Source organism: Mandrillus leucophaeus, unplaced genomic scaffold (genome assembly GCF_000951045.1).
Source record: "Mandrillus leucophaeus isolate KB7577 unplaced genomic scaffold, Mleu.le_1.0 Scaffold138, whole genome shotgun sequence".
Classification (NCBI taxonomy): Eukaryota; Metazoa; Chordata; class Mammalia; order Primates; family Cercopithecidae; genus Mandrillus; species Mandrillus leucophaeus.
The window spans coordinates 2,069,768-2,082,307 of NW_012101343.1; the positions used below are offsets into that span (position 1 = coordinate 2,069,768).

The 12,540-nt window shown below is 37.8% G+C and overlaps 1 protein-coding gene across 5 annotated transcripts in view; it reads left to right on the forward strand.

The window, feature by feature from the left end:
• LRRC4C (leucine rich repeat containing 4C) overlaps positions 1–12,540 on the forward strand; it is a 1,423,056-nt gene that overhangs the window by 1,385,365 nt on the left and 25,151 nt on the right. For 3 of the 5 annotated variants that reach the window (XM_011973445.1, XM_011973444.1, XM_011973446.1), the window contains one exon: positions 9,943–9,994. The exons of 1 other annotated variant lie outside the window; for it this stretch is intronic. The gene's annotated coding sequence lies outside the window, so the exon portion shown is untranslated. Of the gene's footprint in view, positions 1–9,942; positions 9,995–10,217; positions 10,310–12,540 lie in introns of those variants that run through there. One more of the 5 variants, XM_011973448.1, reaches the window with a different exon arrangement.

Below are 12,540 nucleotides of genomic sequence, written 5' to 3' on the forward strand. Positions count from 1 at the left end.
GCAAGAGGATTTCTTGAGCCTTAGGAGTTTGAGACCAGCCTGGACAAAATGGCGAGACCAGGTATCTACAAAAATTAAAAATTAAAAAAAAATTAGCCAGTCACGGTGGTGTGTGCCTGTTATTCCAACTACTCAGGAGACTAAACCCAGGAGTTTGAGGCTGCAGTAAGCTATGTTCATGCTACTGCAATATAGCTTGGGCAATAGAGCAAGACCATGTCTCTTTTAAAGAAATAAGTCTAAATCAAATTATTATTTTCCAATGTAAAATTATCTATGAACTTTTCATTGCATATAGAATACAAATAAATTGCTTTACCTGGCCTGCAAGGCCTAGCTCTCTGAAGTATGTTGAATGGTTTTACAGAAAAAATCTACATACTAACCCCCAGAAGCCAGATGTGACCTTATTTGGAAAAAACAGTCTTTGTGTACATAATTAAATTAAGGATCTTGAAATTAGATCATCCTGGATTATCCAGGTGGACCCCAAATACAATGACAAATGTCCTCATAGAGACACACAGAGGAGAGACACAGGGAGAAGAGAAGAAGGGCCATTTAGGAGTTGAGGAAGAGAATGGAGTCATGTAGCCACAAGCTAAGGAAGACCTAGAGCCACCAAAGTTGGAAGAGGCAAGGAAGAATTCTCCCCTAGGGCTTTTGAAAGGAGTACAGCCCTGACAGCATCTCAGTTTCAGACTTCCAGCTTCCAGAACTGCCGAAGGATGCATTTCTGTTGTTTTATATCATCAAGTTTGTGGTAACGTGGCAACCACAGGAAACTAATACTTTCGCCAGTCACATCTCTAACCTAACTCTTTTGCTTGCCCCTGTTACATCTACTAGACTGGCCTCTTTCTTTCCCTTATTATTCTTTAAGTACAATATACTCCTTAAAAGTTGAGGACTTTATGTTAGCTATTCTCTCTTCCTGGAATATTTTTCTCCCAGATGTTTTTATATCTAAGTTCTTTCTTGTCATTCATGAATTTACACATCTCTTTTTCAGAGGGGCCTTACCAGACCACCAATTTAAAGTTTTCTCTCAAACTATCCCTGCTTGCAGATAACATGATCCTGTGTCTGGAAAATCCCACAGTCTTAGCCCCAAAGCTCTTTAAGTTAATAAACAACTTCAGCAAAGTCTCAGGATACAAAATTAATATACAGAAATCACTAACATTCCTATACACCAACAACAGTCAAGCCAAGAGCGAAATCAGGATCATAATCCCATTCACAATTATCACTAAAAGAATAAAACACCAGGAATACAGCTAACCAGGGAGGTGAAAGATCTCTACAATGGGAACTACAAAACACTGCTCAATGAAATCAGAGATGACATATACAAATGGAAAAACATTCCATGTTCATGAACAGGAAGAATCGTTATTGTTAAAATGGCTATACTGCCAAAGACAACTTATAGATTAAATGATACTTGATTAAACAGTCAATGACATTCTTCACAGAGCTAGAAAAGATTATTTTGAAATTCATGTGGAACCCCTGTCCCCCCAACCCCCACAAAAAGCCCAAGTAGCCAAGGCATTTAAAGAACAAAGCTGGATGCATCACACTACCCAACTTCAAACTATACTACAGGGCTTCAGTAACCAAAATAGCATGGTACTAGTACAAAAACAGACATATTAATGGAACAGAATAGAGAAGCCAGAAGTAATGCTGCACTCCTATAACTATTTGATCTTTGACAAAGCTCACAACAACAAACAATGTGGAAAGGACTCCCTATTCAATAAATAATGCTGGGGTAACTGGCTAGCCATATGCAAAAGATTGAAACTGGACCCCTTCCTTACACCATATACAAAAATTAACTCAAGATGGATTAAAGACTTAAATGTAAAACACACAACTATAAAAACTCTGGAAGACAATCTAAGCAATACCATTCTGGCCATAGGAACAGGCAAGGATTTAATGATGAAGACACCAAAAGCAGTTGCAACAAAAGCAAAGATTGACAAATGGGATCTAATTAAAATAAGGATCTTCTGCACAGCAAAAGAAACTACCAACAGAATAAATAGACAACCCATAGAATGGAAGAAAATATTTACAAACTATGCATCTGACAAAGGTCTAATATCCAGCATCTATAAGGAACTTAAACTAATGTATAAGAAAATAACAAAGAACTCCACTGAAAGTGAGCAAAGGACATCAACAGACACTTTTTTTAAAAAGACATACATGTGGCCAACAAGCATATGACAAACAGCTCAACACCACTGATCATTTGAGAAACGAAAATCAAAACCACAGTGAGATACCATCTGACACCAGTCAGAATGGCTGTTATTAAAAAGTCAAAAATGACAGATGCCAGTGAGGCTGTGAAGAATAAGGAATGCTTATATATCGTTAGTGGGAGTGTAAATTAGCTCAACTATTGTAGAAAACAGCGTGCCAATTCCTCAGAGACCTAAAGTCAGAAACACCATTTGACCCAGCACTGCCATTACTGGATATATACCCAAAAGAATATAAATCATTCTGCCATAAACACACATGCACTTTGTATGTTCATTGCAGCACTGTTCGCAATAGCAAAGACGTGGAATCAACCTAAATGCCTATCAACAGTAGATTGGATAAAGAAAATGTGGTACATATATACCATAGAATACTATGCAGCCATACGAAGGAATGAGATCATGTCCTTTGCATGGACCTGGGTGAAGCTGGAGGTCATTATTCTTAGCAAAGTAGCACAAGAACAGAAAATCAAATATTGCATGTTCTCACTTAAAAGTGGGAGCTAAATGATGGGAACACATGGACACATAGAGGGGAACAATACACACTGGGGCCTATCAGAGGGTAGAGAGTGGGAGGAGGGAGAGGATCAAGAAAAATAACTAATGGATACTAGGCTAAACACCTGGGTGATGAAATAATCCGTACAGCAACCCGCATGACACAAGTTTACCTACATAACAAACTTGCACATGTACCCCAAACTTAAAATAAAAGTTACATAAAAAGGAAAAGAAAAAATAAAGTTTCCTCTCAATCATTCTGTTTTTTAGTTATTTTCTTTTCATCTCAACAATTATGTCTACCTCATCTTTTTTTAAATTATTTATTATCTGTCTAACTTACAAAAAGTCACCCCCATGAAGTGAGAGGTGTTCACTATCTGATTCATTGCAGAATTCCCAGTGTCTAGAACAGTCTCTGCTATTAAGTAAGATATTAATTAATGTTGAATAAGAAAAAAAAATGTAGAAGAAAGGCTATCAGTGCTGGAGGCAGTTACGGTGACAAGGTCGGAATCTAGAAATTTGAGCAGCAAGCTAGGTTCTTAGTTTTTGAGGAACTGGGAGATTGGATATGTTATAATAAAAAGACCTAGATTTACGCAACAGGACAGGGATCCTGTAAGAGATCTGAAATAAATATGGAGGTGTGGTCTTGGGACCAAATTGGAAAAATTTCCCAAAGTCGTATAGGGTACGGAGTAGAACTTTTGAAGCCTAAGATCAGTAATGATGTCATGAGGCTGTGTGAGAGTTAGGCCTAACAAGATGGCCAGGATTTGTTCTACCTGCAAGTGGAGGTCAGTACCCACTATTAAATGGAGAGAAGGGCTAATGAAGTTGGGAAAAACTCAGACACTCACAACATGAGACAGAAGCTACAGTTCCCAACTGCTTTGGTAAAGAGAACACTTGGCTTTCTGATCATCTAGACATAACCATTTTCTAGTGGATGAAATCTAGGAGACTAGGTCCTTCCCAACAGGACCCACTTTAAGTAAAGTTTAAGTTTGAAAGCAATGACTTAATCTGATCCTGTGTGCTCTCAGTGGTGCTATACCACTGCAACGTAGAAAGTGCTATACCCAATGCCAGGCTGACACAGAGTTCCCACAGTATCTAGCTACCAGTGTTGAGCAGGAAGTCCATCCCTCATGGTGTCATTATTCAACGTTTTGTGCCTTGTCTACCTTATTGTCAGTTTAAGAAGCTTAATGAGGATGTCCTAGTCCAACTCAGAAATTAAGGAAAGCATATCATCGGAGGATAAGGAATGTTGTTTTAGAATAATGTAAACCAGGAGGACTATTTGTAGATGACTGGAAGGTCTTAGAAGCCATTCCGTCAGGAACACCGTTTTCGTGATTTTCTGCAGGTTGGAGAGTGTCTTTATGCAGCATCCTTCGGGGCTCTTTGTGACTATTTTCTAAGTTAGCTTAATGACAACAGAGGCATGTGGATATTGTATTTTAAGGCTTACGGCCATTTTTGAGTTCCTATAGACAGGGTCTGTTGAGGCATCCCCTCACAGGGTACAGCTTGTCTCATAGAAGTTATTTCAGCATTTTTCACTCTCTCTGACTTTCCCCTAGCTTTGCTTTTGTTGTTGTTAGGTGTATGTTTTGAAAATGACAAACAATCAGGTTGAGGAAAAGGTCTATAGTGTGTTTGTGTCTGTGGGCGTAAATGTGGAATAAATATATATAATGCACAGTGGCTGATATTTTGTGTCATTTATCTTCACTTGTGAAAAGAGATGGGATAAGTCACTGATGACCGTTCCAGTCCTGATCCATCCTTCATCACTACACTCATGAAGATAAATGCCACATTTCAGGAGAGCACAGCTATCATGTGTCCTTTCAGACTGGAGAGTCAGATCGGTTAGAGCAAGAGGTCAATCAGGTGCTGTTACTTAAAAATCAAGGACATTTTATATGTACCATCTCCTACCCCATATACCTTGCTCTCTCCTATTAAACTAGGGTACTTCTAGCAGCCAGAGAGATGATTTGGTAGCCTTTATAATTTCATCTATGTCTACAGATATGCATTTAATTTAAACAATCCATTTCCTGCTATATGCCCAGCATAGAGCTTTGCAGTGACAATGCACTGATTAAAAGAATATCCTCCTGGTCCTTATACTGATAAATATCAAAATGAAGCAAACACCATGGAAAAAATAATAATAAAATGTTTTTATTTTTTTCTGTGAGCAAGTTAAGTGAGAAAGGAGTAAGTGAGAACTGTTGAGAAGTGGTAATATTTAAACTGCTATATTAGAGAAAACAGTATGGACACTTTATCTTTCCGTATTGTACAAATGGCAGCATGACTGGATTTTAAGCTATGGTAAGGCAAATGGATGAATTCTCTGCTCTAGCTTGTAGACCCTGTTATAGGTAATCAATAGATAAGACCCCTTTATAACTCAGTAACTGAATGAACTGTTCCAGTTTTAATTTTAATTACCCATTCACAAATTGAATGTTTGAGGTTAGAAGAATTTACTTTGAAATAAAAGTATTGGCTTTTTCCCCCTTGGTTGGGACATCAAAATTTATGTAACTAGACATAAGCCAAAAAGGATTTCCACAGATCCTAGAAATTTGATTGGCCAACTGGGCATTTCTAAAATCATTATTTCTCTTTGGAAACTATTGTTTTGAACCACATAAAACTGTTGATAGTCACCAGTTTTTGACCTAGGAGATGACAAGTTGATGAGATTCTCTGTAATCATGCTAATTGATTATATAGTTTAAATTTTGGGATATGCTTTAGTTGCTTTTTTCTATATGTAAGCTTATTTCACCAAATAAACTATTTCATTATCTTATTCAAGAAACATTTATTGAACACATATTACACAGCAGTTACTGCGGTGTATGCATGCCCATGGAATGGATTATGTTGGCTGTCCCAGTGGGGCATGCAGTCTAATGAGTCAGAAAGACACATAAGCAAGCAAGTACGAGATAGAAAAGCAGCACACTGGTTGATAGTTGATCAATAAATGTTCTTTCCCTTCTTCTCACATTGGACATAGAAGTGCAATGTGTTAAAGGAACACAGAAGAATGAGTCTCTATAAATTTAAACAACCTGGAAGGATTCATTGCAGAAAATACCTCCTGTTTACCTTGTGTTAAAAGACTGTGTAATAGGCAGATAACTAGCCTAAGGCTTCAAATATTTGACTTCTTATATTAACTCATCACATATTAGGGCTTTTTTTAAACCTTAACAACATTATTTAACTTTCTTATACTTTAACTTTCTTAACTGCAAAATGAAAATTATAATCTCGTTTGCCTTCCTCCTATATTTGTTGAGGGTCAGATAGGATAATACACATGAAACAATTTTTCAAATTATAATTTATAATATTAACAAAAAATACAATCTTCATCATCATCTTTCTTATTACCAGCCTTGTTTTCAACAAGACCTTTCAACAAAGTGCTATGTAAAAGATCAAGGAGGATAATCACCTTGATTTGTATTTTCCCAAGTCCAGGCTTAATAATACATTCGTGGATGAGTACCACATTTGGCCTTAAATAATCATTTTAGAAAAGTAGATGAGTTGTTTAGCCATTTGTAAGTGTTTCGAGCAGTGCTCAATAAATAATGAATGAAGGGTCTGCTGGTAGCAGATGGATAATTATGTTCAGCATTTTTTTAATGAAGGAGAATTTAGAAAAATACCTACAATTCAAAGAAATTAACTCTCAGATAATAATAATTCCCATTATTAGAGAATGTATGACATGCCAGGCTTATTGATTTATGGGTATCATCTCATTTCAAGTTTAGAACAACCTTTTGAAGTTGACTCTATTATGATCACTCTAATTTTACAGATGAGGGAATTGAAACCTAAAAATTTATATAACTTCCCGCAAGTCACAAAATGACTATCTCTGGTGATAGAATTTATTAACTTAACTGCTGTACTTTTTACAGCTCTGATCTAGCTATCGTTACCACCCCCATGTTTGTACTCTCCTTCCTACTTAGTAATCCCCATTTTCTCCAGAAAAGCCCTCAAGGAAGGTGCTCATCTCTCTGAGCTTTAGTTTCCTCGCCTATAAAATCGGGCTACTTTTGGAGATTCATCAATAAACAAATCATATAAACTCCATATCCTGGGAACTCATATTCTAGTTGGAGGAGACAGAAAATAAATATGTACATGTTATCTCTACTTTTGAGATGTTTTATCAACAGAAATGAAACAGAATAAGGGGACAGAGAATGATGAGGGGACAAGGGTGGTTATGTTTTAAGCAGCATAACCAGGGAAGACCTCTCTGAGCAAGTTTAGCAGAGCCCTGAAGGAAGTGAAGAAGCAAAGTATACAGGTATTTGCATGAAAGGTGGCACTATTGTCATGGAGTGCAGGCAAAGGTATACGTCTGTCTGGGTGAAGGGCATTCCAGGCAGACGAACAGCATGTGCGGGGTTCCTGAGAAAGCACTATGCTTGGTTTGCAGGAGAAACAATCAGGAGCCAGTGTGGTGGTCAGAGTGGAGTGAATATGAGTGATAGTTGTAGGAAAATGAGATCAAACAAACAGGAGAGATGCAGGAAAAAAAAAAATGAATGGCCATTAGGACTTTAATATTACTCTGAGTGTTGTGAGAAGCCATTGAGCATTGAGAAGGAATATGATCTGACTTTAATTCAAATAGGATCCCTCCACTGTGTGGAGAAATTAGAAGCAGGAAACTCAGATATTGGACGAGGCTATGGAATACTCCAGTTATCCAGATAGAAATTGGACCAAGACAAAGCAATAGATGTGTTTGGAGAAAAAACCAGAATACTGCTACACAGAATTTCCAATACATGGGTGATAGGATATAAAGGTGATAAGGTATAGAGGTGATACAATCCAAAAAGAGAGGGTATGAGACCAAAAAAAAAGTTTCAAGGTAGACATTGGCCTGAGCTACTAGAAAAATCATTCCTGAAATGGTGCTTGGCACACAGTAAGAGCTTAAAATGTTTAGTTGTATGAATGAATGAATGCAACTGCCATTAGAAAAAGTCTTTGTCGGGTTAAATCAAAATGAAGAGTTTGACTGTAGACAGGTTGATTTTTGAATCCTCCAAGTAGAGGTCTTGAATAAGCAGTAGTACATACAAGTCTGCGAGTCTGCTGGAGATTTAAGTTTGGCGGTCTTCAGTTTATAGATGGTGTTTAAAAGCATTATACGATCACCTAGAGAGTGCGTATAGATAAATAAGAGGTCCACTGATTTGAGACCTGGGGCACTCCAAGGTTCATTGGCCTGTGAGACAAGACACAACTAGCAGTGGATGTTGAGCAGAGTTATCACTGAGGCAAGAGGAGAAGCAAGGGAGTTGTTTCATAGGAGCCAAGTGAAAAAGGTGTTTCATAAAGGACAGAGTGATCATTATGTCAAACATTAATAATTTTTGCCTAATATGAAAATTGAGAACTGTCTATTTGATTTAGCAATAAACATGTTTTCACCTCCCACCTTTTCTTTGCCTCTGTAACGCACTAATTGTTACCTATGGCCTTCCTCTAAAGTTATAAATCTCAGGCACTTTACATTCCGATTCATATTTCATATATCCTGTTGAAGAGTAGTTAATACTTCTTGAAACCATGAGATATGGGAAAACATTTTATAAGTTTGAGATTTTTTTTTCTCTCTTTTTTTTTTTTTTTGGAATCTCACTGTGTCACCCAGACTGGAGTGCAGTGGCATGATCTTGGCTCTCTGCCACCTCCACCTACCAAGTCCAAGCCGTTCTCCTGCCTCAGCCTCCCAAGTAGCTGAGAATACAGGCGGTGCCACCATTCTGGCTGATTTTTGTATTTTTAATGGAGACAGGGTTTCACCATGTTGACCAGGCTGGTCTTGAACTCCTGACATCAGGTAATCCACCCACCTCGGCCTCCCAGAGTGCTGGGATTACAGGTGTGAGCCACTGCGCCTGGCTGAGTTATCCATTTATTTTAAACCTATGGACAGAAAATCCACAGATCATCTCTAAAATAAATTTTGATCATATTCAGTTTTACTTATGTAATAAGAACATTCATTAGTGATATATTGCTATGACATTCAAAAAGCATTTTTATTTACCTTGTCTGTTCCAAACAAAATCATCTAATACAGTAAAATGCCCAGCTGTGAAGCTTACACCATCAGATTATACCACCTGCTAACAACTTTTTGTTGGAGTCAGCCATAGCCGTGGGCTTCACTCCTCCTTGTCCCTTGAAGATTTTAACATCTGCCTCCCTGTTGTTCTCTCCATACTAACACTTGATAGGCTTCTTGGTGATTTTAATATCCATGTCAGTCCCTTGATCTTGATTACTAATTGTGAGGGATCTTTCTATCTGCAGTTGCTCTGGGTCTCCTCTTTGTACAGTCCATACCAACTATATTTCCAATGTTGGATGACCTGCATTTGTTGGAATTACAGAAAGTTTCTTTTACTTCATCATACTTTGTAAAATGTGAGCTCTATCTCTTAGGATCCCTTTGCTTTAAGTACTGTACATTCCCTCAGTCTCAGATTCTAATTTTTATTCTGCCAGTGCTACAGGAGTAGTGGGGTGAGATGAGAGATGTATAGGGCGAGGAAATATTTTATATCTTTCTTGTTTGGGGATGTGGTGTTGGTGGTGGGCAATCCCAAATAGAGTTTGCAGCAGATGCCTGTGTCAAACTCTTAACATCCCATTTGACTTTAATAATTGAGTTTTCTATTTAACTGTTTCCTATCCATCATTATAATGCATTATCTGATTTAATCTTATGATGCGGTTCTGATCAGGACACTAGATCAGAGAGAAAACGTGACTTACTTAAGGTCATGTATCTAATAAGTCAGAACCAAGTATAGACTACATTTCTTCTGAATCCAAATGCATTTTTTTATTGGCATTACAAAATGTATTGTTCAAAATGGCCAGTAGTTAAGAGAGTTGCTTTGGCTTTCTGCCCAGGATAGTGTTAAAATACAGTGGCAATTCAATAAATGTCATCAGTGGTGTCTGTGGTAGTGGTTGTGGTGGTGGCAGATCAAGAATTGTCCTGAATTATTCTAATGGATGCTTTTATTTTCTTTTTCTTTCTTTTTTTTTTTTTTTTTAGATTGGCAAACGCACTGCCTATTTACAGCATAGAGACCCCAGTGGAGAGCTAGGTGGGTGATGATTCATACTAAATCTTTCCCACAGTATGCTGAACACTACAACTGCAGCTAATATGAAGTGACTCATTAAACACTGTCAAATCTGATAATGGCAATGACTGGTTTTGCTAGCACGAGTGATTTGTGGGAAGTCCAGCTACTGCAAACCACTACTGAATTTCAAAAACAAAGCTGCAATATAGTAGAAAAGACATATCCACTGAGTCATATTTGCAAATTTCTTGTGTTTCTCTTTGCCACTTTAGAAACAGCCTCATGTTCCCTGCTTGACTCGAGAGATGACTTTCCTTGGGATTCACTTATCTGGTGAGTGGTTCCTCATTCAGTCATATTTTATGGGCTAAATATTTTATAAGAGTATTAGTGGCTTATGGACAGAACTGGAAATGTGGTTCTCCCGTGGCAATATTTCTGAAGCTCCCGCTTTACACCACCATCCACCAGCAAACCATCCCATACACATAAACGTATTTACCTTGTGTAGCATAGTTCCCATGAGTGGTAGTCCTTTCTTCAGAGAGATAAGATGAGGAGGTAGCAGGAGGCAGGAACACTGACTCTTTGCTCTATGATTTATGGTATCGTCATTAAATTGTAATCTCCTTGAAGGCAGGATTCGAACTTATTTAGCTACTTAGTACCTATGAGCCGTAGTTGGCCCTTTATAAATATTTGACAAAATTAATGCACTTCCTTCCAAAAACTTTATTATTATTAAGGCAGGAACTGGAGTTTAACCTTCTTGTCTCCCTTGTCCCTGGTACAGTGACTGTCACATAATAGGAGGAAAACTACATGTTTGTCTAATGAAAAAACAAAGGTGCAAATGAGCGCATCAATTAGATGGTTTCCTGCAGCCAAATTAATACCTAAGCAAGTGATTTTCAACCATCAGAGACAGAACAGTGATGGCTTCACATCATGTTTCTTCAGACCCCCAGGAGTAATGCCCTAAAAGTAGTTGTTTATTTTGGAAGGCAAAAGCTAATCTGAAGCTATTTTCTTTATTTTTATATTCAAATACCTATAAAACAGAAAAACACCAGAGACCTATTCATTGCTCACAAATGATCTATGGGGCAATAATGTGCTTATTTTCCCAGCTGTGCTGCACTTTGGTGCTATCTTGGGTTTAATTGAAAATATGCTGTGACCTTGGTTTTGTTCACTGGGCATGTGGGGGTAGAATTGGCATGAGGCCTCTGAAGAATTCCCTTTTAATGAATGTCAAATTTGACTAATTTGGGGTTCGTCTGAAGGAAATAATGTGTGAAGTCCCATTAAAAAAAAAAAAAACAAGATGAGTTTTATTCGCATGCAATGCACATGGAGTTAATGATTTAAAAAAAGAAATCAACTTTTTATTTTGCCATACCTATTTGTTGAATTCTAAATGCTATCAGTATGATAATAGTATTGTCCCTAACCGTCTCATGTTTCATCATAATTAAATAAACAGCTTGTGAATTGTAGTCCAAAAAATGTCTGTGTTCCACTCCTAACTTAAGGGGTTTCCATAGAAACTGTGAGCAGCAAGTTTAACTGACATTTATTGGACTGGAGGCTATATGCAGCATTGATAGCTCACTGTTTTCTCTCTAGTATTCTGTGTGTATGGGTCTTCTTTTCTTCCTTTAACCCTCCGAAACTATTTTCCCCTCAGTTCTTGCCTCCTCTTCTTCCTCCCTCTCTTTCTCTTATTAGCAATGAGGAAGTAATTTGGACTTAGTTAGATTTAACAAATGCAATAATACTCAAATGGGCTCTGATACTTAAGTGTAATTGTGTTATTAGCTGGAAATGTTTTTCTTCAAAAATGAAAGAATTGGGAGTGAAGTTTACTAAGATAGCACACATCGGTAAGAAGGAACTCTTGGCTGTCACTTGAAAGTTTGTAGTCTGTGTATCATAATCCACATTCATATCCAGCTGTGGCTTGCTCTTTATTTATTCAACCCAGACTGATATTTCTCCCGAGTCCTAATTTTCCTCCCAGAGAATAAAAACTGTGTGGTGATCATCATTCAAGAGAAAGGAAGAATTTACTTAGGAAAGATAAAATGTACTATATATTGAGTACCTACTGTGCAACATATATTTTGCTATGTACTTTTACTGATGTTTTCTAGTTAACCCTACAAAATTCACTGCCAGATAGCGTGTGGAAGGAAAATGAATCTGGAGCTGGCAGTTCAAGTTCCGGCCCCACCACAGAGTGACTGTAAAACCTTAAACATGGTACTTTAATGCTTTGTCTTGGTTGCTCAAAGACAAAATTGATAGGAGGACTTCTAAGCCATGAGGTTTGATTAGGCTTAGATGTGAGACTACAGATAGTACATCATAGTCGCAATGCTAGTCTTCATCCCTTTAGAAATGAGGAAAACAGGCTGGGCGCGGTGGCTCACGCCTGTAATCCCAGCACTCTGGGAGGCCGAGATGGGCGGATCACGAGGTCAGGATATCGCGAGACCATGCTGGCTAACACAGTGAAACCCCGTCTCTACTAAAAATACAAAAAAATTAGCCGGGCGTGG